We start from the raw sequence: 27,123 nt of genomic DNA, 5'->3' as shown, positions 1-27,123 counted from the left end.
ACTGACACTCTCTGGTAAGATCAAGAAAAGGCCAGCATCTATCCATTAAAGGAAATAAATATACCAATCCAGAATGGAGAGCCCAGAAGGAAGTCCTGGACTGAAGGCAGATGCTCAACCACTGAGCTACCCAGTAGCTCCCGTCTATTCTCCTTTTGCATAATTCTTTTTTCTCTATTGTTTCAGCTTGATAGTTTTCCATTACTTTGTTTTCCCTTTTTTTTAAAGGATGTATTTATTTATTAGAGTGAGAGAGAGAGAGAGAGAGAGAGCACATGAGCAGGAGGGGCAGAGGAAGAGGAATACAAAATCTTAAGCAGATTCCATGTTGAGCACAGGGCCCAATGCAGGGCTCAGTCTCATGACCCGAGCTGAAATCAAAAGTCAAATACCCAGCCAACTATGACACTCATGGCCCCTCTGTTACTCTGTTTTTTAAATTATTAATTCATTCCACTGCTTTTTCCAGCCTGTTCATTGCATGAGGCCTTTTTCTAATCTCATTTATTGCACCCCTTACCTCTGATTGTTTCTTTCTTTTTTATCTCTATGTTAAGAGTCTCACTGATGTCCTCCACTATTTTCTCAAATCCAGTGAATATTCTTATGACCATTGCTCTAAATTCTCCTTCAGGCATGTTACATATGCCTGTTTCACTTAGATCTCTGGCTGCAGCCTTGTCCTGTTCTTTGGAATCCATTTCTGTCTTCCTGTCTCTGTGCCTGTTTCTCTGTGTAAGGAAAGTCAGCTACATCTCTTGTTCTTGAGGATCACAGCCTTATGTAGAAGAGGTTCTATAGTGCCCTGCCATATAGTGTCCTGTACTCCTCAGGGCCTGGTGCTTTGGGGGAGCTTTGGGTGCTTTGGGGTGCGTCTCCAATGTATGCTTGCATGTGCTCTATTCTTTTGTCTTGGCTGCTTTATTATTCAGGCTAGTCACCTGCAGTGGCTCTCTTTGCCTGTTGTGGGCAGTGTTTGGTCCCTGGCCTGAATGTGGCATGTTTTTAACTAGATGTGCTCTGATTTGCTTGTGAAATGCAATCTGTCACCACCATCACTGGGACTGAGTCACCACAAAAGTCCTGGGTCAAGAGATGTGTTAGGAGGAGTTTGGGTTGGACTGGGGATGGGGTCCACTGCTCTGTGACTGAGGCAAACCCGATGAGGAAGGACAGTTCCCCTGGAGCCTGGGGGAAGCAGGGCTTGGTGTAAGCAAGGTAAGTAGTGAGTGTCTGTGCTGTGCTGGTTCCCACAGTTGGCCCTGAGTAGTGGGAGAGAAATGGCACTGGTCAGATCCTTTGTTACCAGAGAAGCCTCTCCATGAACACTGCCTCTTTGGACCATGCTCCAAGATGAGCAAATGACCTCCCCCACTGTGTGCTCCAGGTGCTTTTCAGATTGCTGTTTCCACACAGTATGTCTGCAGGCTGTTTGCTTGCCTTCTCTCTAAAAGCAGTACAATGTCTTCTGGGCTCTATCTGAGCCAAACCCACTGACCTTTACAATTCCAGGATTTAAGACCCACTGGTTGCCAGAAGTCAAGAAATTTTAGCCCTTTTTGTTTTCCAAGCCAATTGCTATGGGGTATCAGCTAACCCATAAGCCCCTTGTATGCTAGTCTGTCTCCTGCTCTTCTCCATGACCTTAACTCCCTCCTCACTACAGCAGCCACAATCCATTTCCTACCAAACTGCATCTCTACACTTCCCACCTACTTTGATGTGGCCTCTTCTCTACTTTTAGTTGTGGAGTTTTTTCTGCCAGACTTTATCAATTTCTGGGACATTAGGATGATATGATAGTTATCTAGTTGTATTTGTGGGACTCCCCCACCATCTCCTCCTCCTCTCATCTACACAATATTTTTAAAAAGTAATAATTCTCCTAGCCTTGTCTGCCATATATACCATTTGGGGCTATAGGCACAGGAAAAACAGTAAACATTAGAAAATTATTCTTCTTTTTCTTAAAAGTGGATGAAATTCCTTTATGAAAGATGTTCTCCCTAAACCAAAAGGAAAGTAATTCAAAGATGAGAATTTGAGACTGAGAGAATTCTATATACACAGACATTGTCAACATAATCCTTTTCTTCCTTTAGCCTCTCCGCATAGTTACTTCCCCCCACAAACTACCTTTCTTTGTTCAGTCTAATATAAAAGTAAGTGATTTGGGGGCACCTGGGTGGCTGAGCTGGTTAAACATCTGCCTTCAGCTCAGGTCATGACCCCGAGGTCCTGAGATGGAGCCTTAAGTCAGGCTCCCTGCTCAGGGGAGAGTCTGCTTCTCCTTCTCCCGCTGCCCTTCCCCACTGCTTGTGCTCTCTCGTGCATGCTCTCTCTACTGATCTTACTCCTGGAATGCCTCTTAGTTTACTGTATCTTAAGCACTTCTCTTTTTGAACCATAAAATAAACACTATAATCTTTATTGTCTCTCAACATTTATTATTATTTACCTGAATGTCTTAGATCATATTCATACAAATGAGTTCCCTCCTACTTAGATGTCATTCATGCAACATCATTTATTAAACATACACCATGGGCAGGATACAGTGTTAACTCCTGTATGAGGGACATGTCTGAATACAGTGACGAATAAGGTCTTTGGAGTCAGGTGCACTTGAGTTCAAATCCTAGCTTCTACTAGTTACTAGCTGTGAAGGCAGTTTTACTGATTCACTAGTAAAGCACAAATTCCCATTTCAGGACTTCTCTTTTCATCCTCTTAACAGTCACTTTGAAGAGCAGAAGTCTTAATTTTTTATTAAATTTAATTTATTAATTTATTCTTTCATGGATCATGTTTTTGGTCTCATATCTAAGAAATCTTTGCTTAACGCAAGGTCACAAAAAAATCCCCTCCTTTTTTTTTACTTCTGGAAGTATTTTTTTTTTTTTTTTTAGATTTCATTTATTTATTCATGAGAGACACAGGCAGAGGGAAAAGCAGGCTCCCCCCAGGAAGCCTGATGCAGGACTCAATCCCAGGACCCCGGGATCACGATCTGAGCCAAAGGCAAATGCTCAACCACTGAGCCACCCACTTCTAGAAGTTTTATTGTGTTTGTTTTAATTAAGGTCTATGACCCATTTTGAGGTAATTTTTGTGTATAGATTTAAGTTCAATTTTTTTTTTTTTGCATATAGATATCTAATTGTTCCATCAATGATTGTTGAAAAGGCTATCCTTTCTCCTCAGAATTGCGTCTGTATCTTTATCAAAAATCAGTTGTCAACATAGGTGGGTCTATTTTTCCCAACCCATGGATCATACCTCATTGTTAAATTAGACCTTCCTTGATTTCCCTCAGGGATTTTTGAAGTTTTCACTGTACAGATTTTTTACATATTTTATTTATTCCTAAGGATTTCTTGTTTTTGATGCCATTGTAAATAGTATTTTTTTTAAGTTTCAATTTCTGATTGTTTGTTGCTACTATATAGAAACACAAATGATTTTTTACTATAACTCTATGGATATATAATTCACACATAATAACATTTGTCCTTTTAAATGTTAATGTTCCTTTAACATTTTATGGGTTTTAGTATATTCATAAATATTACAATCATCACCACTAATTTTAAAGCATTTCATCACCCAGAAAAGAAATTCACTACCAATCACTCAATGTTCCCCCTTTCCCACAGACTTGGTGACCAGTAATGTAACTTCTGTCTCTATGAATTTGCTTATTTTGGTTATTTCATCATCTAATTGATGAGATATCATTCTCATATTTCCTGTTAATTCTTTAGTCATGGTTTCCTTTAGTCACTGACCATATTTATAATAACTTAGTAAAGTCAGTCTAATGTCTGGGCATCATCAGGGACAGTTTCCATTGGTTGCTGTTCCCCACCCGCATGTATAGATCATACTTTCCTGTCTGTGTGCATGTCTTATAATTTTTAGTGAAAACTGGACATTTTATATAATGTAATGGGGCAATTTTGGAAATCAGCTTCCCCTAGTTTGTTGTTTATTCTTGTCATCATTTTTGCTGTTTATTTGTGACTTTTCTGGGCTAGTTCTGTTAAGTCTGTATTCTTCGTCATGTGTAGACATGTCTCTGCTAGGTAGGTTTAGTGGTTACCTAAAATTGGACAGATATATTGAATAAATGTCCAAGCATCCACTGAGAGGCATTTTGTGTCTGCGTGTGTGTATGTATGTGTTGTGCATATTTTTAATGCTCTAGCAGGTGGCTTACAATTCTGTCTTAACTCTTCTTCCTTGCTTTCACAGAGGCTGAACGTTAGTCAGAGGTGAGAAATTAGGTCCTTCTCAGTTTTTTCCTGGTCATGTGTCCAGCCCTGCACTTGCATATGACTTAGATTCCTAGGACCATATCAGAATTTTTCAAAGCCCTCTAAAGACATCTCATTCCTCAGATTTTCTTTTCATGTTTTTTGGTCAGCATCTTGTAAGACCCAACAGAATCATCACCCCAGGCAGCTGTGATGTTAAGCAATCACCACTGATTGTTTCTGGCCAACACCTAGTGATCATCTTTCCTCACAGTGCAAGCTCTGAGTCAGGGCAAAAAAATGAGCCTTTCAGGAAGCTGCCAGACAGATCCAAGAGTGACAAGGCTGTTTAGAGAAGTATAAACTTATTCTTCCCCATACACTGACTCTGGTAGATCTTCTAAGCCTCTACTCATCCTCTGAGAAGAAAATGTTAGAGTAAACTGAGAAACTAGAAATCTTGGAAGGCATTACCTTGGTTCAAAAGCAAGTACGGGTACCTCCTCTGTTTTCTGTCCACCTGTGTTTAACTCACATAGGCATAGCCTTCCTTTGAGAAATAATGATTCTATTGTTTCTGTTTTATGTACAAGTGGCTACAATAAGCAATCTGAGGTCTTAGAGTCTGGCTAGAAGAGAAATCTTAGAGTTCCCTTTGCAGACCTAACTCTTCCTACAGACATATGGAGAATGTGATTCCCATGGCTTGAGTTTGGACTTAGTATGCCCACACTATGGCCCAGTTATTTTTTTTTTATTTATTTTATGATAGTCACAGAGAGAGAGAGAATGGAAGAGACATAGGCAGAGGGAGAAGCAGGCTCCATGCACCGGGAGCCCGACGTGGGATTCGATCCCGGGTCTCCAGGATGGCGCCCTGGGCCAAAGGCAGGCGCCAAACCGCTGCGCCACCCAGGGATCCCATATGGCCCAGTTATTAACTCATTTTCGCCATACTATCATTTGTCTGAAAATCCTGGCTCTAGAGAATTTACAATGACTCTTCCTGGTTAATTTATTAGTCATTAATCCTGAATAGAAAGCATTTGCTTTCTATTTGCTTATATACATACCTTGAGTTTATCTTTTTTCTGTTGGTAGGGAGCTCTGGAAGGGAAGATGAGGGGATCTTGTGGTGACATTATTGAAAAAAATCAATAATGATTTCTTTGATTCAGGTGCCTAATTTTTTATTGTCCAAAGGTCTGAAGGTTAGAGAAGCACATGGCCAAGTTTTGAATTTGTGATACCCTCATGTGTGTTCATAAATTAAAACTTGGGACCCAGAAATTAAAGACAGAACTTTCTCTATACCTTTAAATCGTAAGGCCTTTCCAGTTATACTTGTTTCATCTGAGAACAGACAAGACAAAGTAAGTCACAGGCTCATGACTGGTCTTTTTGCATGGTACAGCTTGTCTATTTTCTCAAGGCATCATTGATAGAAGAAACAGTAGATCAGGGCTTTGAACATTGAAGGCATTTTATTTATTTTTTAAAAAATATTTTATTTACTTATTCATGAGAAACAGAGAGAGAGAAAGAGAGAGAGAGAGAGCAAGGCAGAGACAGAGGGAGAAGCACACTCCTCGGAGAGCAGTGAGCCTAATGTGGGACTTGATTCCAGGATCCTGGGAGCACAACTAAGCTGAAGGCAGATGTTTAACCAACTAAGCCACCTACCCAGGTGCCCCTTGAAGTAGTTTTATAAGCAGCAAACTGGTGTTCAATCTGTTAATGCACAGGATATACAGCAATTCACATATATCATGATATTTAATGGTTCTGATTTTGACAAGATTAAAAACTAGCTCTTCAAATAGGTAGTGGTGTTGATGATGGATATAGGAGAAAAAACGAGGTCTGTCTAAATACGATACAGAAAGAATACATGTTTTTCTCTGCTATGGATTTTGTATTAACAAGACCTGCCTAAGATGCAGGTATACAATTTGGATACAACCAAATTGCCTTCCACAAGATTGAGACTTGCCAGCACATGTTCTCCCAATAAGCATACATCTTCTAGTCTGTGTTCTATTTGGTTGCTTGGATATCATATCTATAGTGAAAGTAGATAAGTGTGTCAGAAGTTTTTCTCTCCTTACTTGCTGATCAGGATCTTCAGTTCATGGCTGATGGCCATCATGTCATAGATGCTACTCAGACATACCAGCCACATGCAGTGTTTTCAGTCTTTGGAGTGCAAATCCATGCACACAGATCTGGGGCTTTACACCTTTGGGATATTTTTTCCTCACTCAGTAATCTAGAAGATCAGAGTTCAGGGCTTTAGGCTTCAAATCTCAGGCAAAAACCATCAAGAGACTGAGAGGGTTGTAGATTAATCTCAACTGATATGGCATCCCTGAGACTAGTCTGCATTTGGATACACCATGCCTTTGAAGCCTGTAAGAAGCTCTGTTGGTTCCACAATTAGTTTATCACTCATCTTTTACAGCCAGAACCCAAGAGCAAAATGGGTATTAGACAGCACAAGGATTCACTGTATTAAGTACTCAAGTGCCTATAAATGGAATGAAAAAACTGCAGGTGACATATCTTCCTTTATCTCTACTAGTTTAATTTGTTCCTCTATAGAGTTACATTTCAGAAATAATTGCCTGATTCTCTCCCCACAACCCTTTTGAAAATACCATGCTTTCTTCTTGTAACAGCTGATAAATTATATTTATTAGTAATAAAGAATTCTGCTTTTTAATTCTTATAATTAATCTGAAATGCAATGTATTTGAATACTTTAACATTCATGTTCAAACTGATCTTCTTTAGTAGAAACATATGGCAAAAAAGAAGAGTCCAAAGTAAATGGAACTTTTTGGTAATTCAGACTTTTTATTTAGGGCAGGACTTACAGACATTTTAATCTCTTAGGCATAAAAGAATTTATAAATTAAACTAGTGAATGTAGTAATTACGTATTTTCAATCAGAGCAACTTCACTTTTACTGGAATAGGGAAGAAAACTCATCCACAGTCTCACCAAATGGAGTTAACCAGTATTAACTTTTTGGCATATTTACTTCTATTTTTCACCCCCCTCAGGTTAAAAAAAGTTATATATATATAACTTTTATATATAATTATATGTACATATAAACATAAGTTATATATATATAAAGCACAAGTTATATATAAACATACAATCATTTCTTTAAAAATTAGAGTGTTACTCCCATTTAGAAGTAAACTTGCATCTTGACCTTGACCTCTGTCATGATCCGTATTGATTCAACCTCCAAGCAGAGACAATTGCTTTATAAGAATGTTCCTATGCACTTTTATACACACCACATACAGAGATAAAGTGATTTTTTCTGAGTTTTTAAAATATAAAATAATTGTTCACATTATTTAACAACCTACTTTTGTATTCAACATGATTTTTGAGAACTCTCTATATTGGTAAATACAGACATAATTCATTCTTATAACAACTGATATTTCATTTCATTATTTCCCTACTGCATTGTGTGGTTACTTTCTTTTCTATAATAAAGCATGTGCAATACTCACCTTTGTCTCCGTCTCCCTATCCATATGTATTTCTTTAACATTATGACCTGAAAGGACAATTGCTGATGATTAGTTATGTACATTTTCACATTTAGCAGATACAACCAAATTGCCTTCCAGAATGGTTTTAATGATTTTTACTCCCATTAGAGAAGTATTGGAGAATGTGTATTTTTTATACTTTCACCAATATTTAACACTGTTAGATCTTAAGATATAGGCCTATCTGAAAGATAATAAATAATTATCATTAACTTACACTTGCCTGACTACAATGACTTTTATCACCTTTTTATATGTTCATTGATCGTTTGGATTCTGTAAATTGCCTGTTGATATATTTGCACAAGATTTTTGTAGTCTTCTTGAATTTGGGGAGTTCTCTTGGTGTACAATCTTACATGTTTTAGGTCATTTGTTTTTGTCTTTGTATATGCAATTTCTGATTAAGTAGAAGTTTTAAATTCTAATATAGCCATATTTGTTAATTTTTTGTTTTATTTTTCACAATTTGGGCTAATTTAATTAATATCTTTCTGAACTAAATTCATAAAATTAGTCTTTTTAACTCACTTGTCCATCTTTTTATATGTATTTTTTATTTATCTGGACATTATTTTGTATTTCATGATTTTATTTTTTTCATAGATACAGAACAGTGACATGGCTACTGTGACGTGGTTCAGTAACATGTGTTTAATAATCCAAACCCTCCCTCCCCAACTGATCTGTGATGGTTCCTTATCACACATACGTCCTTCTGTCTACATGTGGGCTCTTTTCTGCTGTCTTTACCTATTCTTCTATGCCTCAGCTAATTTTACTTCTATAACATTACATAGCTTTATAAAGGTTTTTGCTAAATGGCAAAATAAGTGGCCTTTGTTCATTTTAATTTTCATCCTATTTATTTTGTACATTTATCCTTCCATACAAATTTAGAATCCATTTGAAAATTTCCACAGATAATCATATTTAGTTATCGAACTTACCTTTCTTTTTCTTTTCTTTTTTTATGTTTTACTTTATTTTAAATCAATTAATTAACATATTGTATGTTATTAGCTTCAGAGGTACAGTTTAGTGATTCATCACTCTCATATAACACCCAGTGCTCATTATATCAAGTGTCCTCCTTAATGCCCATCACCCAGTTACCACACCCCCCACCCACCACCTCTTCAGCAACTCTGTTTGTTTCCTATTGTTGAGAGTCTTTTAGGGTTTGTCTTCCTCTCTGATTTCATCTTATTTTCTCTCCCTTCCTCTATGTCCATCTGTTCTGTTTCTTAAACTCCACATATGATTGATATCATATCATAATTTTCTCTGATTGACTTATTTTGCTTAGCATAACACCCTCTACTTCCATCCAAGTCATTGAAAAAGATAATATATATAGATGGTATATATATATATAGATGGTTTATATATAGATGGTTTATATATAGATGGTATATATATATATATATACCATCTTTATCCATTTATCTGTTGATGGGCATTAGGGGTCTCTTTCCATAGTTTGGCTATTGCTACTGTAAACAGTCAGGTGCAGCTACCTCTTTGAATCACTATGTTTGTATCCTTTGGATAAATACCTACTAGTTCAATTGCTGAGTGGTAAGGTAGCTCTATTTTTAAGTTTTTGAGGAACTTCTATACTATTTTCCAGAGTGGATGTACCAATTTGCATTTCTACCAACATTGTAAGAGGGTTCCTGTTTTTCTGCATGCTCTCCAACATCTATTGTTTCCTGACTTGTTAATTTTAGCCATTCTGATTACTGTGAGGTGAGTATCTCATTGTGGATTTGCTTTGTATTTCACTGATGCCCGGTGACGTTCAGCATTTTTTCTTGTGTCTGTTTGCCATTTGTATGTCTTCTTTAGAGAAATGTCTGTTTGTGTCTTCTACCCATTTCTTGACTGTCTTATTTGTTTATTGGGTGTTGAGTTTGATAAGTTCTTTATGGAATTTGGATACTAGTCCTTTATCTAATAAGACATTTGCAAATATCTTTTCCATACTGTAGTTTGTCTTTTAGTTTTGTTGATTGTTTCCTTTGCTGTGCAAAAGCTTTTTATCTTGATGAAGTCCCAGTAGTTCATTTTTGCTTTTATTCCCCTTGCCTTTGAAGACATGTCTAATAAGAAGTTGCTTCAGCTGAGGTTGAAGATGTTTCTGCCTGCGTTCTCCTCTAGGATTTTGATGGATTCGTGTCTCACATTTAGGTCTTTCAACCATTTTGAGCTTATTTCTGTGTATTGTGTAAGAAAGTGGTCCAGTTTCATTCTTCTGCATGTGGCTATCCAATTTTCCGAACATCATTTGTTGAGGAGACTGTCTTTTTTCCATTGGATATTCTTTCCTGCTTTGTTGAAGATTGGCTGAACCCCAGTTGAGGGTTCATTTCTGGATTCTGGATTCTGTTCCATTGATCTATTTGTCTGGTTTTGTGCCAGTACCTTGCTGTCTTGATTATCACAGCTTTGTAATGCAGCTTGAAATCTGGCATTCTGATGCCACCAGCTTTGGTTTTCTTTTCCTTTCTTTTTTAAAAAACATTTTGTTTATTAACTGATGAGAGACCCAGAAGAGGCAGAGACATAGGCAGAGGCAGAGGCAGAAGCATGTGTGCCACAGAGAGCCTGATGCAGGACTCAATCTTAGGACCCCAGGATCACAACCTGAGCAAAAGGCAGACGCTCAACCATTGAGCCACTCAGGCATCCTGGTTTTCTTTTTCAACATGCCTCTGGCTATTCGGGGCCTTTTCTGGTTCCATACAAATTTTGAGATTGTTTGTTCCAGCTCTGTGAAAAATGCTGATGATATTTTGATAGGGATTGTATTGAATGCATATATTGCTTTGGGTAACATAGATATTTTAGCAACATTTGTTCTTTCAATCCATGAGCATAAAATATTTTTCCATTTTTTTGTGTCTTCCTCAATGCCTTTCATGAGCATTATCAGAGTACAGATCTTTTACCTCTTTGATTAGGTTTATTTCTATGTATTCTGTGGATTTTGTTGCAATTGTAAATGGGATCAATTCCTTACTTTCTCTTTCTTCTGTCTCAGTGTATAAAAATGCAACCGACTTCTGTGCATTGATTTTATGTCCTGCCACTTTGGTGAATTGCTGTATGAGTTCTAGCAATATCTGGGAGGAGTCTTTCGGATTTTCAACAAAGTATCATGTCATCTGCGTGAAAGATTGATCTGTTCTTTGCTGATTTGAATGCCTTTTATTTCGTTTTGTTGTCTTATTGCTGGGGCTAGGACTTCTAGTGTATGTTGAACAACAGTGGTGAGTGTGGGCATCCCTGTAATGTTCCTGATCTTATGGGAAAAGCTCACAGGTTTTCCCCATTGAAGATAATATTGGCTGTGGGTTTTTTGTATACGGCTTTTATGGTATTGAGGTATGTTCCCTCTATCCCTACACTGCAGAGAGTAATCAAGAAAGGATGTTGTATTTTCAAATGCTTTTACCGCATCTATTGAGAGGATCATTATGGTTCTTGTCCTTTCTTTTATTAATGTAGCTTATCACAGATTGATTTGTAGAAGTTAAACCACCTTTGCAGCCCAGGATAAATTGCACTTGGTCATGGTGAATAATCCTTTTAATGTACTGTTGAATCCTAATAGCTAGTATCTTGGTGAGAATTTTCACATCCGTGTTTATCAAGGATATTGGCCTGTAATTATTTTGGTGGTATATTTGTCTGGTTTGGGGAATTAAAGTAATACTGGCTTCATAGAATGAGTTTGGAAGTTTTCCCTCCACTTCTATTTTTTCAAACAGTCTCAGAAGAATAGATATTAATTCTTCTTTATTATTTTTTTCAAAGGCTTTATGTATTTATTCATCAGAAACACACAGAGAGGCAGAGACATAAGCAGAGGAAGAAGCAGGCTCCCTGAAGGGAGCCTGATGTGGGACTCTATTCCAGGACCCTGGGATCATGACCTGAGCCAAAGGCAGATACTCAACCATTGAGCCACCCAGGTGCCCCTAATTCTTCTTTAAATGTTTGGTAGAATTCTGCTGGAAGGCCATCTGGTCCTGGACTCTTGTTGAGATTTTTTTTTTTTTACTGCTTCAACTTCTTTTTTGTTTATGGGTCTTCTCAGGTTTTCTATTTCTTTGTGTTTCAGTTTTGATCATTTATATGTTTCTAGGATTATGTGCATTTTTTCCAGGATGCCTAATTTATTGGCATATAATTGCTCATAATATGTTCTTATAATGTTTGTATTTCTTTTGTTGTTGGTTGTGATCTCTCCTCTTGCATTCATGATTTTATTTATTTGGGTCCTTTATCTTTCTTTTTGATAAACCTGGTAGGGGTTTGTTGATCTTATTCTTTCAAAGAACCAGCTCCTAGTTCTGTTGATCTGTTCTACTGTTCTTTTGATTTCTGCGTCATGGATTTCTGCTCTAATGTTTATTATTTCTCTTCTCCTGCTGCATTTAGGCTTTATTTGCTGTTCTTTTTCAGCTCCTTTAGGTGTAAAGTTAGGTTGTGTATTTTAGACTTTTTGGTTTCTTAAGAAAGGCCTGTATTGCTATATACTTCCCTCTTAGAATTGTCTTTGCTGCATCCTAAAGGTTCTGAACAGTTGTGTTTTCATTTTCATTTGTTTCCATGAACTTTTAAAATTCTTTATTTCTTGGTTTACTCATTCATTCTTTAATAGGATGCTCTTTAACCTCCATATATTTGTATTCCTTCCAAATCTTTTCTTGTGATTGAGTTCAAATTCAAAGAAATGGGATTTGAAAATACTCAGGGGATAATCCTAATCTTGGGTACCAGTTGAGACCTGATTTGCGACCCAGTATGTGATCTATTCTGGAGAATATTCCATGTGTTCTTTTATTTCTACAGTAAGGAATTCTCTAGTGTCTTCTATGCTTTTCTAAAGCTCAGCTAGCATCTTTATAATTGTTTTGAATTCTAGTTCTGACATCTTGTATCCATACTGATTAAATCCCTGGCAGTGAGTACTGCCTCCTGCTCTTTCTTGGAGTTTCTCCATCTTGTTATTATGTTCAGAAAAGCATAGATGAAAGAGACAGAAAATACAAAAATATCAACAACACCAGAAAAATACCCTCAAAACAAATCAGAAGAAAACAGAAACCAGGAAAAAAATGAGAAAAAAATCAAATATGAAGTAAAACAGAACACAATAATAAACTGGATCCTGGCTTTATTTTGGTCTGTTTGTTAGAAGAAACTAGATCCCCAAATAAGAAAGAAAGAAAAACTTGTATATATACAAAAATACAACTGAATACAATAAAAGAAACGGAAATATATATATAACATAAATGTAAAATTTAAAATAAAAAAAAGACTTCCAAAAAGAATTGATAAAATAAGAAAATAGCTGAAAAGGGGGAAGAAAAACCCTGAAAGACTAAAGAAGAAGAAAAACCCTGAAAGACTAAAGAATAAGAAAATAGCTGAAAAGGGGGAAAAAAAACCCTGAAAGACTAAAGAAGAAGAAGACTATAGAAGACTAATACTATATACTGTTTTCCCCAAGAGCTGAAATTTTGCAAGTTTCTATGATCAGTAAACTTGGTATTAGATGAATGTTCCTTTTGGTCTTTGGGGGAGGAGCCTGTTGAGCTGATTCTTAGGTGTCTTTGCCCAGGGCAGAATTACACCACTCTTGCCTGGGGGCCAGGCTCAGTGTAAGTGGCTCCAGATTGCACTATGTGGTGCTGTTTTGCTCACCTGAAGGCTTTTAGCACTGATGGGGGTGATGAAAATGGTGAGGCCCCAATCTCTAGCCCTGCAGCTAAATGTCCACACCCCTTATTCTTCAGTGAGTCCTCACAGAAAAGCAGTCAATCACTCTTGTCTCCCTGATTTCTGTTCAAACTTTGTGTTCACCTAGTCTGTGACTATGTGTTTTTATCTCAGGCACAAGACCCTGTTTAGTCTTCAAACTTTGGGGACTCCTATGGTGTAGATCCATGCCATTCCTTCCTGGGAGGAGTGTACACGTGTGTGTGTCTCACTGCATTTCTGCCTTTTGCTGGGGCCCTGCTTGGAGAGGGGTCACCTGACCATGCAGTGGTTTGCAGTTTATGGTAACACCTAGCAGAAAGCCGGCACCCAGAATCACTGTTTGCAGCCAGCTTCCCTGCTCAGATGCTTGGGAAGTCTGCCTCACTCAGGCACCTCTCTTCTTTTTGTGACCCTGGGAATCCTGAGACTATGCTCTCCCACTGAGATCCCGCCCTGCCTCACCACCTGAGCAGCTTTCAGGCAGGGAAGTCTCCTACCAGAGCAGACTTCTAAAAGTTCCCGTTTTGCACTCTGCTGTTTATACTTTCCAGTAGCCTCCTTAAGCTGGCTTCCCCACTCTCCTCAGCTTATCTACCAAAAAAATGCCCCAGATTCACATCTTCACACCTCCTACTTTGCAAAAAATGGTCCCTTTTCTAATTGTAGAATTGTAGCAATTCTTTTCTCAGATCTCTGGTGCTCAGAATGGTGTGATAACTAGCTAAATTCCAGGGATAGACGCAATGAGAATTCTCTATTCTTCTGTCATCTGAACTCCTCCCCAATTGAGCTTGCTTTTAATTTTTAAATTAATTTGCAAAAAATCTATCAGAATAATATTGAAAATTCCTATTCACCATGTTCTAGAAATTCATCCATTTCAGGTAAGTATTAAAGTTATTCAGGGGCTTCTCTTATTTTTCTAAAACAAACAAACATTTATATTTATTTGAAACAATTAAAATTTTAAAGTCTCAAATTGTTGCAAGAAAGCACACAAAAATGTCTTCCCTAAGAATGATTTGAGAGTAAGTTTCTGACTTGATGCCTCATCACCCCCAAATACTTTAGTGTTCATGTCCTACAAATAAGAACATTCTGGGATGCCAAGGTGGCTCAGCCCTTGAGCATATGCCTTCAGCTCAGGGCATGATCCCAGAGTCTGGGAATTAAATCCCACAATGCTCCCTGTGAGGAGCCTGCTTCTCCCTCTGCCTGTGTCTCTGCCTCTCTTTGTGTCTCTCATGAATAAATAAATAAATAAATCTTAAAAAAAGAACATTCTTCTACATACCAACAATGTAACTAACCATCAGTGTCAGGAAAGTATCATTGATTTATTACTGCAATCTATACCACAAAGCAAGTTCAAGCTTTGTCAACTGCCCAGGAATGTGCTCCATAGCAGAAGGATCCAGTCCAGAACCACACATTGCACTGACTTATTGTGCTGCCTTGGTCTCCTTTAATTTGGAACAGTTCCTCAGGCTTCCCTTGATTTTTTGACCCTGGTGATTTTGCACATTACAAGTCAGTAACTTGTAGAAAGTTACTCAATTTGAACTTCATGTTTCCACCTGTATTGGATTCAGGTTGTGTATCTTTGGCAGGAATAGTACTTAAATGATTCTTTTCATTTAATAAATATTCTTTTCATCGCATCCAAGAAAGTAGGAACTTGATTTGATTAGCACTTAGCAGGTTTCTCCATTGTAAAGTCATTCACTTTCTTTTTGCAATTAATAGGATTTCATGGACAGTTACTCTCAACTTATGTAAATGCCCCACTCCTCACCAAAACTTTTTTTTTCTTTTTTAAAAAAGTTTTATTTGAATTCCAGTTAGTTAACATACAGTGTAATATTAGTTTCAGGTGTATAATTTAGTGAGTAAACACTTCTCTACAACACCTACTGTTCATCACAAATGCACTCCTTAGTCCCCATCACCTATTTCACCCATCCTTTTACCCACCTCCCCCTGCTAACCATCAGTTTGCTCTCTATATAAGAGTTTGTTTCTTGGTTTGCCTTTCTCTCTTTAAGAAAACTATGCTCATTTGATTTGTGTCTTAAATTCTACATATGCATGGAATTATATAGTATTTGTCTTTCTCTGACTTATTTCACTTACTTAGTATCATACTCTCTAGCTCTATCCATGTTGTTGCAAATGGCAAGATTTCATTCTTTTTGGTGGCTGAGTAATATTCAATTTTATACATACAAAAAATGGAATCTTGGATATATTAAAATATATCCAATATATATTGGAGATCTATCTATCTATCATCTATCTATCTATCTATCTATCTATCTATCTATCTATCTATCTAATATCTTCTTTATCCATTCATCAGTTGATGGGCATTTGGGCTATTTCCATAATTTGGCTATTTTAGGCAATGTTTTTTTAAACATCAGAGTGTACGTATTCCTTTGAATTAGTATTTTTGTATTCTTTGGGTAAGTATCTAGTAGTGTAATTGCTAGGTCATAGGGTAGTTCTACTTTTAAATTTTTTGGGAACCACCATACTGTTTCCCAGAGTGGCTGCACCAATTTGTATTCTCACCCACAGTGTAGGAGGATTCCTCTTTCTCCGTATTTTTGCCAACATCTGTTGTTTCTTTTGTTGTTGATTTTAGCTATTCTGTCTGGTATGAGGTGATATCTCATTGTGGTTTTGATTTTAATTTCCCTGATAATGAGTGATATTGAGCATCTTTTCATGTGTCTGTTAGCCATCTGGATGTCTTCTTCAGAAAAATGTCTATTCATGTCTTTTGCCATCTTTAATTGGATTATTCATTTGGAGGGTATTGAATGTATCAACTCTTTATAAATTTTGGAAACTACCCTCTATCAGATGTTCATTTGTAAATATCCTCTCCCATTTTGTAGGTTGCCTTTTAGTTTTGCTGATTATTTGCTTTTCTGGTCCAGTTTTATTCTTCTACATGGTGTTGTCCAGTTTTCCTAATATCATTTGTTGAAAAGACTGTCTTTTCCCCATTGGATATTCTTTCTTGCTTTATCAAAGATTAATTGGCCATACAGTTGGGGGTTTATTTCTGAGTTCTCTATTCTGTTCTATTAATCTATGTGCCTATTTTTTGTTACAGTACCATACTGTTTTGATCATTGTAGAGCTTTGCAATATAACTTGAAATCTGGATTGTGATGTCTCCAACTTTGCATTTCTTCCTCAAGGTTGCTTTGTCTATTCGTGGTTTGTTGTGGTTCTATACAAATTTTAGGAAATGCTCTGTGAAAAATGCTTTTGGTATTTTGATGGGATAGCAATAAATATGTAGATTGCTTTGGGTGGTATAGAGATTTTAATAATATTTGTTATTTGGATCCATGGGCATGGAAGTCTTTCCATTTCTTTCTATAATCTTCAATTTTCATCAGCGTTTTATAATTTTCAGAGTGCAGGTCTTTCACCTCTTTGGTTAGGTTTATTCCTAGGTATCTTATAGTTTTTGGTCCTCTTATAAATGGGATTGATTCTTTAATTTCTCAAGAAATGCAAAAGATTCCCTATGTTGATTTTTTATCCTATGAGTTTGCTGAATTCATGTATCTTTTCTAGCAATTTTTAAGCAAATTTTCTAGCAAGTTTTTCTAGCAAATTTTCAGGTTTTTTACATAGAGTATCAAGTCACGGCAAATAGTGAAAGTTGTACTTCCTTACCAATTTGGATGACTTCTATTTCTTCTTCTTTTCTGATTGCTGTGCCTAGAACTTCCAGTGCTATGTTGAGTAAAAGTGGTGAGAATGAGCATCCCTGTCTTGTTCCTGACCATTGAAGAAAAGATCTCCATTTTTCTCCATTGAGGATGATATTAGCTGTGGATTTTTAATATATGGTCTTCATTATGTTGAGGTATGTTCTCCTAAAATCCACTTTGTTGAGGATTTTTATCCTGAATGGATATTGTCTTTGTCAAATGCTTTTTCTGTGTCTATTAAATAATCATATGGTCTTTATCCTTTTATTTTATATAGTGTTTCACATTGATTGATTTGCTCTAGTCTTTATTGTTTCTTTCCTTCTGCTGGTTTTGGGTTTTGTTTGTTCTTCTTCTTCTAGCTCCTTTAGGTGTAATGTTAGGTTGTTTATTTGAGATTTTTCTTGCTTCTTAAGGTAGGCCTGTATAGTTATATACTTCCCTCTTATGACCACTTTTGCTGCATCTCAAAAATTTTGGACTGTTGCATTTTCATTTTCATTTGTAATATTTTTAAGTTTCTTTGATTTTCTGGTTGATCCATTCATTGTTTAGGAGCATGCTGTTTAGCTTCCATGTATTTGTGGTCTTTCCAATTTTTTTCTTGTGATTGACTTCAAGTTTCAGTGTTGTGGTCAGAAAAGATGCATGGTATGATTGCAATCTTTTTGTATTTGTCGAGACCTGATTTGAGACCCAATATGTGATCTATTATGGAGAATGCCCCATGTGCTCTTGAAAACAATATGTATTCTGCTGTTTTAGAATGGAATGTTCTGGATATATCTGTTAGTCCATGTGGCCCAGTTTGTCATTCAAAGCCATTGTTTCCTTGTTGATTTTCTGCTTGGATTATCTGTCCCTTGATGGAATTGGGCTGTTAAACTCTGTTACCATTATTGTATCATTATCAATTATTTCCTTTATGTTTGTTATTAATTGTTTTATACATTTGGGAGCTCCCATGTTGGGAGCAATTGTTAAATCCTTTTGTTTGATTGCCTTCTTTATGAAGATATGATGCCCTTCATCTCTTGTTACATTCTTTGTATTAAAGTCTAGTTTTTCCAATGCAAGTATTTCTACTGTGGCTTTCTTTTGGTGTCCATTTGCATGATAACTGTTTTTCCATCCCCTCACTTTCAATCTGCAGGTATCTTTATGTCCAAAATAAGTCTTCTGTAGGCAGCATATAGAGAGGTCTTATTTTCTTTAATCCATCCTGACACCCTATGTCTTTTGAGTGGAGAATTTAGTCATTGACATTTAGAGTAATTATTGAGAAATATATAGTTAGTGTCATTTTATTACTTGTTTTGTTGTTGTTTCTGGTGATTTTCTCTGATCTTTTCTTGTCTTTGCCACTTTTGCTCTTTACCTTCCACTCAAAGAGTCCCCCTTAATATTTATTCCAGGGTTGTTTTAGTGGTCATGAACTTCTTTAGTTTTTTGTTGTCTGGGAAACTCTTCATCTCTCTTTCTATTCTGAATGATAACCTTGCTGGATAGAGCATTCTTGGCTGCAGGTTTTCTCCATTCAGCCCTTTGAATATATCATGCAACTCTCTTCTGGTTTGCCAAGTTTCTGTTGAGAAATATCAAGTAGCCTTATGGATCTTCCTGGGTAACTTAAATACTTCTTTTGTCACACTACTTTTATGATTTTTTTCTTTATCACTATATTTTGCATTTTAATTACAATATGTCTTGGTCTTGATGGGCTTTTGTTGATTTTGATGGGAGTTCTTTGTCCCTTCTAGATCTGGATGTTTGTTTCCTTCCCCAGATTAAGGAAGTTTTCAGCTATTATTTCCTCAAATAAATTCTCTGCCCTCTTTTTTCTCTTTTTCTTCTGGGGCTCCTATACTATGAATTTTATTATGTTTGATGGAATCACTGAATTAATTGTCTAGTCTCATGTTCCATAATTCTTCTTTCTCTTTTTTGTTCAGTTTCATTATTTTCCTTTATTTTGCCTTCCATATCACTAATTCATTCTGCTTTTTTCAGCCTGATGTTTATTGCATCAAGCCTGTTTCCAATCTCAGTTACTGCACTCTTCATTTCTGACTGATTCTTTTTTAACTCTTTTATCTCTGTGAAAAGGGTTTCCCTGATGTCTTCCATTCTTTTCTCAAGTCCAGTGAGTATCATTATGATTGTTGCTTTAAATTCTCCATCAGGCATGTTACTTATATCTGTTTTGCTTAGTTAGATCTCTGGCATTGGCCTTATCTTGTTCTTTCTTTCTTTTTTTTTTTTTTTTAATTTTAAAAAGATTTATTTATTTATTTATTTATTTATTTATTTATTTATTTATGAGAGACACACAGAGAGAGGCAGAGACATAGGCAGAGGAACAAGCAGGCTCCCTGCAGGGAGCCCGATATAGGACTTGATCCCAGGATCCCAGGATCATGTCCTTAGCCAAATGCAGATGCTCAACCACTGAGCCACCAGGAGTCCCTGTCTTGTTCTTTCATTTGGGATGAGTTCCTCTGTCTTGTCATTTTGCCTAAGTCTCTGCTTCTTTTCTCTGTGTTAGAAAAGCCAACTATTTGTCCTGCTCCTGAGAGTAATGGCTTCCTGAAGAAGGGATCATGTAGTATCCAGGACCTGGTGCTTCAAGAAGTGTCTCTGGTGTGTGCTGCATGCACTCCATTGTTGTGTTTTGGTTGCTCTCTCCTTTAGGCCAGTTGTCTTCAGAGATTCTCCTTACCTGCAGTGGGCAAAGTTTGGACCTTGGCCAGAGTGTGGAAAGTTTTAACTAGGTGTGCTCTGGTCTGCTTGTTAAATAAAGCATGATACTACTTCCAGTAGAAGTGAAGTCCTGCAGAACAACCTCTGGTCAGAAGGTGGGGTGTTGGGAGGGTTTTTTGCTGGTCTTCTGGGAGAGGGGGGCTCTCTGTGCTGGAGGCTAGTTTTACTGAGAAGGACAGTCCCATCAGAGTCAGTGTGGGGCTCAGTGTAAACAAGTTAGGCATCCAGTGTTGGTGCTGTGCTGGTTCCTACAGGTGGTCCTATGCTTATGCCAAAAGGTGGGAAAGGAAATGGTACTGCCAAGTGGTTTATTCCCAGAAGGGTCTCTCCATGAATACTGCTTTCTGGGACATGCTCCAAGAAGAGCAAATATTTTCCCCACTGTGTGCCCCAGATGCTCTTGAGATCACTGTTTCCAGGTTGTATGTCCCCAGGTTGTTTGTCTGCCTCTTTCCAAGAGCAGCCCAATGCTTTCAGACTCTCTTGGACCCCAGCCTGCCAACACTTAAAGCTTCAGGCTTTAAACATCCCTGTTTGCAAAAACTCACAAAATTCAGGCCTTCTCACTTTCCATGCTAGTGGCTATGGGGAGACATTCTGTGCATTCCCCTGTGTCCTCCCCTCTCTCTTGCCCTTCTCTAAAACCATGACTTCCTGCCCTCCAAAGCAGCCTGGATCTATTTCTCCCCTAAATATACCTCTGGACTTCCTATCTTCTTCAATGTGGCTTCTTCTCCAGCTTTAGCTGTGGAATTTGTTCTCTCAGTCTTCAGGTTGATTTCTGGGATATTTAAGATGATTTGATAATTATCTAATTGTGTTCACAGGACAAGGTAAGCTTAAGATTCTCCTACTCCACAGCCATCTTTTGTGTTTGCTATTTAATATGGTCTTTGTTTCCCTTCTTCTTTCTTATTTCCAATTTGTATGTCTAGTTTTCTTTGTTTCCTTCCTTTATGTATAAGAAGTTAATTTTTCATTTCTATATTTAAATTCTATACTGTATAAATACAGTTCATAAAAATTTAAAATGTATTTTCTAGCTACATAGAAAGCTAATTTATACTTCAATCCTCTTCACAAATAAAAATTGAAATATTTTATTTCCCCCCTACTCTCTTCCATCTTTCATCTTCTAAGTTTGCTTCCCAGCTTGTGACAAAACACAGTTGGTTTTATAATATTGTTTATAAAACATATTTATTTAATGTACTAATATTTTTACTAATTTGCTCATCATTCACTCTTCTACCCACATATATTATTTAGACCTCCTTTTTTGTCTTTTTATAGAGTCCATTCTTTGCTAGTTCTGTCAAATAGCTGAGGCAAGCAGTCTAAAATATGACTTGTCTGAAATTGTTGGTAATTGACACCTTTGCACAATTCTTTAGTTGAATGTAGATTTCTTTTTTATTTTGAAGTTTTAATTCCAATACAGTTAACATATAGTGTTATGTCAATTTCAGGTGTACAGTATAGAGATTCAACAATTCCATACACTACTCAGCGCTTATCACAAGGGCACTCTTTAATCCTAATCACCTATTTTACCCATTCTTTCACCCACGTCCCTTATGGAAACCATTGTTTTGTTCTTTATAGTTGAGTCTGTTTTTTGTTTGTTTGTCTCTCTTTCTTCTTCCTTCATCTTTTTTTGGTTCCTTAAATTCCACATATGAATGAAATCTTGTGGTATTTACCTTTCTTTGGGTGATATCACTTAGCATTATACTCACTACATCTATCCATGTTATAGCAAATGGCAAGATTTTTAAATTTTTTATGGCTAAATAATATTCTATTGTGTATATATATATATCTTCTATATCTATTTTTCTGTTTATGGGCACTTAGGCTGCTTCCATAATTTGGCTATTGTAAATACTGCAGTAAACATAGAAGTGCCTATATTTTTTCCAATCAGTGTTTTTATATTGAGTAAATAATAGAAATGTGAGATCATAGAGTAATTCTACTTTTTGAGGAAACTCCAAACTTTTGTCCACAGCAGCTGTATCAGTTTGCACTCCCAATAACAGTGCATGAGGGTTCCTTTTTCTCCACATCCTAGCCAACATCTGTTTTTTGTGTTTTTGATTTTAGCAATTCTGACAGGTGTGAGGGGATATCTTATTGTGGTTTTGATTTGCATTTCCCTGATGATGAGTAATGATGAGTGATGTTGAACATCTTTTCATGCATCTGTTGACCATCTGGATAGCTTATTTGGAGAAAAGTCTTCATGTCTTTTGTCCATTTTTTTAATTGGATATTTGTGTTTTTGTTTTTGAGTTGTGTAAGTTCTTTATATATTTTGGATACTAACCTATCAGATATTTCATTTGCAAATATCTCTTCTCAATCCGTAGGTTGCTTTTTAGTTTTTCTGATTATCCTTCACTGTGCAGAAGCTTTTTATTTTTATGTAGTTCCAATATTTTATGTTGTTTTTGTTTCTCTTGCTTGAGGAGAGATTACTGACTGATCTCTCACATTTAGGTCCTTAATCCATTTTGAATTTATTTTTGGTAAGTAGTACCATTTCATTCTTTTGCATGTAGCTATCCAGTTTTCCCACTACCATTTGTTTAAGAGACTTTCTTTTTCCCATTGCACATTACTGCCTCTTTTGTGGAAGATTAATTGACTATATAATCATGGGTTTATTTCTGGAACTTCTCTTCTGTTCTATTGATCTATATGTCTATTTTTGTGCCAGTATCATAATGTTTTGATTGCTACAGTTTTGTAACATAGCTTCATGTCCACTATTATGATCCCCCCTGTTTTGTTCTTCTTTTTCAAGATTGCTTTGGCTGTTTGGGATCTTTGTGGTTCCTAAAAAAAATTTAGGATTATTTGTTCTTGGTCTGTGAAAAATATTCCAATGTTTTTATATGGATTGCATTCAATGTGTAGATTGCTTTAAGTAGTATATAAATTTAAACTATATATATATATACACATATATGTATATGTATACATATATAGTTATATATATATATTAAAAATATATTTTTTAATCCATGAGCGTAGAATACTTATTTCTGTCATCTTCAATTTCTCTCATCAGTGTTTTATAGTTTTCAGAGTACAAGTCTTCATCTCTTTGGTTAGATTTATTCCTAGGTATCTTTTTGGTTTGAGTGCATTTGTAAGTGAGATTATTTTCTTACTTTCTCTCTCTGATACTTCATCATTAGTGTATAGAAATGCAACATATTTCTCTATATTGATTTTCTATCCTGTGATGTTACTAAATTCATTTATCAATTCTTGCAGTTTTTTGGTGGAGTTTTCAGGTTTTCTATATAGAGTATCATGCCATGTGCAAATAGTGAAATTTTTACATCTTGCTTGCCAATTTGGATTCCCTTTATTTCTTTTTTGTTGTCTGATTTCTGTGGCTAGAAATTCCAGTGGTATATTGAATAAAACTGGTAAGAGTAGACTTCCCTTTTTTTTATTCCTGACCTTAGGGGAAAAGGTCTCAGGTTTTCCCCATTGAGGATGATGTACACTGTGGGTTTTTCAAATATGGCTATTATTGTATTATCTTCCCTCTAAATTTACTTTGTTGATTTTTTTAAAATCATGAATGGATGCTTTACTTTGTCAAATGCTTTTCTGCATCTTTTGAAATGAGCATATGGTTTTATCCTTTGTTTTGTTGATGTGCTATATGATATTGATTGATTTGTTAATGTTGAAATATCTTTACATCCTAGCAACAAATCCAACTTAATCATGGTGAATAATATTTTCAAAATATATTGTTAGACTTGGTTTGCTAATATTTTGTCAAGTATTTTTGCATCTATTTCACACTTTTGCATCATCAGATATAGGGGACTGTATTTCTTTTCTTTTTTTTGTGGTGTCTTTATTTGGTTTTGATATCTAAGTAATGATGGCCTTGGAGAATGCATTTGGAAGCTTTATTTTCTCTTCTATTTTTTGGAATAGTTTGAGAAGAATAGCTATTAACTCTTCTTTAAATGTTTGGTAGAACTCATTTGTGAGGCCATCCTGTCCTAGTCTTTTGTTTGTTGGGAGTTTTTGAGCACTGATTCAATTTCATTGCTGGTAATCAGTCTGTTCAAGTTTTCTATTTCTTCCTGCTTTAGTTTTGGTAGGTTATGTTTCTAAGAATTTATCTATTTCTTTTAGGTTATCCAATTTGTTGGCATATAATTTTTCTTAATATTTTCTTATATTTCTTCTTATTACTGTGGTATCAGTTATTTCCTCTTTTATTTCTTGTTTTGGGAAGTACAGTATACTTTACTGATGGTACATGACAGGGTGGGGCCCCCCAACCCCTCCCCTTCTTCAGGGAGTCTGGGATGGAAACTGTGGAGGTCAGGAAGTTCTTGGTGTGTTGGAAATGAGTGGGGCCAGAATTCCCTCATAGTTGAGAGCTTCTCTCTTCCTCTTGCTCTTGCTGGGGCTGGTGGTCCTGGGGGCTCTAACACCTTGGAGGCCATATGGACCATAACATCCACTATTGAGTTGCTGAAGCCAAATTCACTATTGTACCAGGAAATGAGCTTGACAAAGTTGTTATTGAGAACAGTGCTAGTCCCAGCATCGAAAGTGAAGAGTAGACGTCACTGTTAATGTTGTGGGAGACAACCTGGTCCTCAGTGTAGCCAAGGATACCTTTACTGCCTGCTTCATCACTTTCTTGATGTCATTGTATTTGGCAGCTTTCCCCAGACAGAAGGTCAGATCCACAACTGACACATTGTGGGTAGAGACACAGAAGGCCATGCCAGTGAGCTTTCCATTTAGCCCAGAGGTGACCTTGCCTACAATCTTGGTGGCACCAATAGAAGCAAGGAGAGGATGATGTTCTGGGCAGCCCCTTGGCCATCACACCACATCTTCCCAGAGGAGCTGTCCACGTCTTCTGAGATGGCATATATTGTAGTTATGAGTCCCTCCGTGATGCCAAAGTTGTCATGGATGAACTTGGCCAGAGGGGCCATGTGGTTGGTGGCACAGGAGGCATTGCTGACAATCTTGAGGGAGTTGTCATACTTCTCATGGTTCATGCCTATTACAAATACTGGGGCATCAGCAGAAGGGATGATAATGATGATGACCCTCTCAGCTCCACCCTTCAAGTTTGCCCCAGCCTTCTCCATGGTAGAGAAGATCCCAGGGAACTCCACAACATACTCAGCACCAACATCAACCCAGTAGGAGCTCACTCTTAGAAGATCTGTATCTTCTAAGATGGGCTTTCCATTGATGACAAATTTCCCATTCTTAGCCTTGTCTGTGTTGTGGAAGTTGCCGTGGGTGGAATCATAGTAGAACATGTAGACCATGTAGTTGAGGTAAATGAAAGAGTCACTGATAGTGACATTATCCACTTTACCAGAGTTAAAAGTAGCCCTGGTGCTGGGCACCCAATATGGCCAAACCCATTTCCTCTGATTTCACCATTGTGTCTCAGGGATGTGGCTGGCACTGCACCAGAAGATGTGGATGTCTGTTGAAAGGGGAGGAGTAGGAAGACTGTTCTTTTTTCATTTCTGATTTTGTTTATTTGAAAAATACGAATCTGCATAAAGGTTTATCAATTTTATTGATCTTATCAAAGAACCAACTACTAGTTTCATTCATCTCCTTTTTTTAAGTTCATATTTTATTTCTACCCTAATCTTTATTATTTCCTTCCTTCTGCTGGATTTGCATTTTGTTCTTTTTTTAGTTCCTTTAGGTGTAAGGATAGGTTGTTTATTTGAGATTTTTCTTACTTCTGGAGGTAGGCTTGTATTGCTATATACTTTCCCCATAGAACAGCTTTTGCTGCATCCCAAAGATTTTGGACTGTTGTGTTTTCATTTTCATTCGTCTCCACGTACTTTTTAACTTCCTCTGAATTTTTGGTTGACCCATTCATTGTTTAATGGTGTGTTATTTAACCTACGTGCATTTATGGTCATTCTAGCTTTTTTTTTTTTTTCTTGTGATTGATTTCTAGTTTCATAACATTGCAATTGTAAAAGATCTATGGTATGACTTCAACTTTCTTGAAATTTTTGAGGTTGGTTTCATTGCCTAACATGTGATCTATTGTGGAGAATGTTTCATGTGCACTTGAAAAGAATGTGTATTTTTTTAATTTTTTTTTATTTATGATAGTCACAGAGAGAGAGAGAGAGAGAGAGAGAGAGAGAGAGGCAGAGACATAGGCAGAGGGAAAAGCAGGCTCCATGCACTGGGAGTCCAACATGGGATTCAATCCCGGGTCTCCAGGATCGCGCCCTGGGCCAAAGGCAGGCGCCAAACCGCTGCGCCACCCAGGGATCCCAAGAATGTGTATTTTGCTGTTTATGATGGGTTGTTCTGAACATGTCTATTAGATCCATCTGGTCCAATGTGTTATTCTATGTGTCATTCTAATCAATGTGTTGCCTTGTTGATTTTCTATTTAGACAATCTGTCCATTGATGTAAGTGGGATATTAAAGTCCCCTACTATTATTGTATTATTATCAATTAGATCTTTTATGTTTTTTATTAGCTGCTGTATGTGTTTGGGCGCTCTCATGTTGGGTGCATAAATATTTACAATCGTTAGATATTTCTGTTGGATTTTTCCTATTATGATTGTATATCGTCTTTTTATAAAGTCTCTTGTTACAGCCTTTGTTTTAAAGATTATTTTGTCTAATATAAGTATTGGTACTCTGGCTTTCTTCTGACATCCATTTGCATGAGAAATATTCCTCTACCACCTCACTTTCAATATGCAGGTGTCTTTAGGTCTAAAATGGGTCTCTTGTATACATATAAATTTGTTTTGTTTTTTATTCATTCTGTCACCTATGTCTTTTGATTAGAACATTTAGTCCTGTTACTTTCAAATTAACTATTTATAGATATGTACTTATTGAAATTTTGTTCCTTGCTTTACAGTTGTCTTTGTAGTTCTTCTCTGTTCCTTTTTCCTCTTTCTCTCTTCTCCCCTGGTTTACTGGCTTTCTTTGGTGATAC

General features: G+C 36.7%; 1 pseudogene; it reads right to left on the bottom strand.

The window, feature by feature from the left end:
* Window positions 1–24,366: 24,366 nt before the first annotated feature.
* On the bottom strand, window positions 24,367–25,691 carry LOC121487654 (annotated as a pseudogene).
* Between the last annotated feature and the right edge of the window lie 1,432 nt (window positions 25,692–27,123).

Source organism: Vulpes lagopus, chromosome 1 (assembly GCF_018345385.1).
Source record: "Vulpes lagopus strain Blue_001 chromosome 1, ASM1834538v1, whole genome shotgun sequence".
Classification (NCBI taxonomy): domain Eukaryota; kingdom Metazoa; phylum Chordata; class Mammalia; order Carnivora; family Canidae; genus Vulpes; species Vulpes lagopus.
The sequence above is the reverse complement of the archived record's forward strand: the minus strand, read 5'-3'. Positions and strand labels throughout refer to the sequence as shown.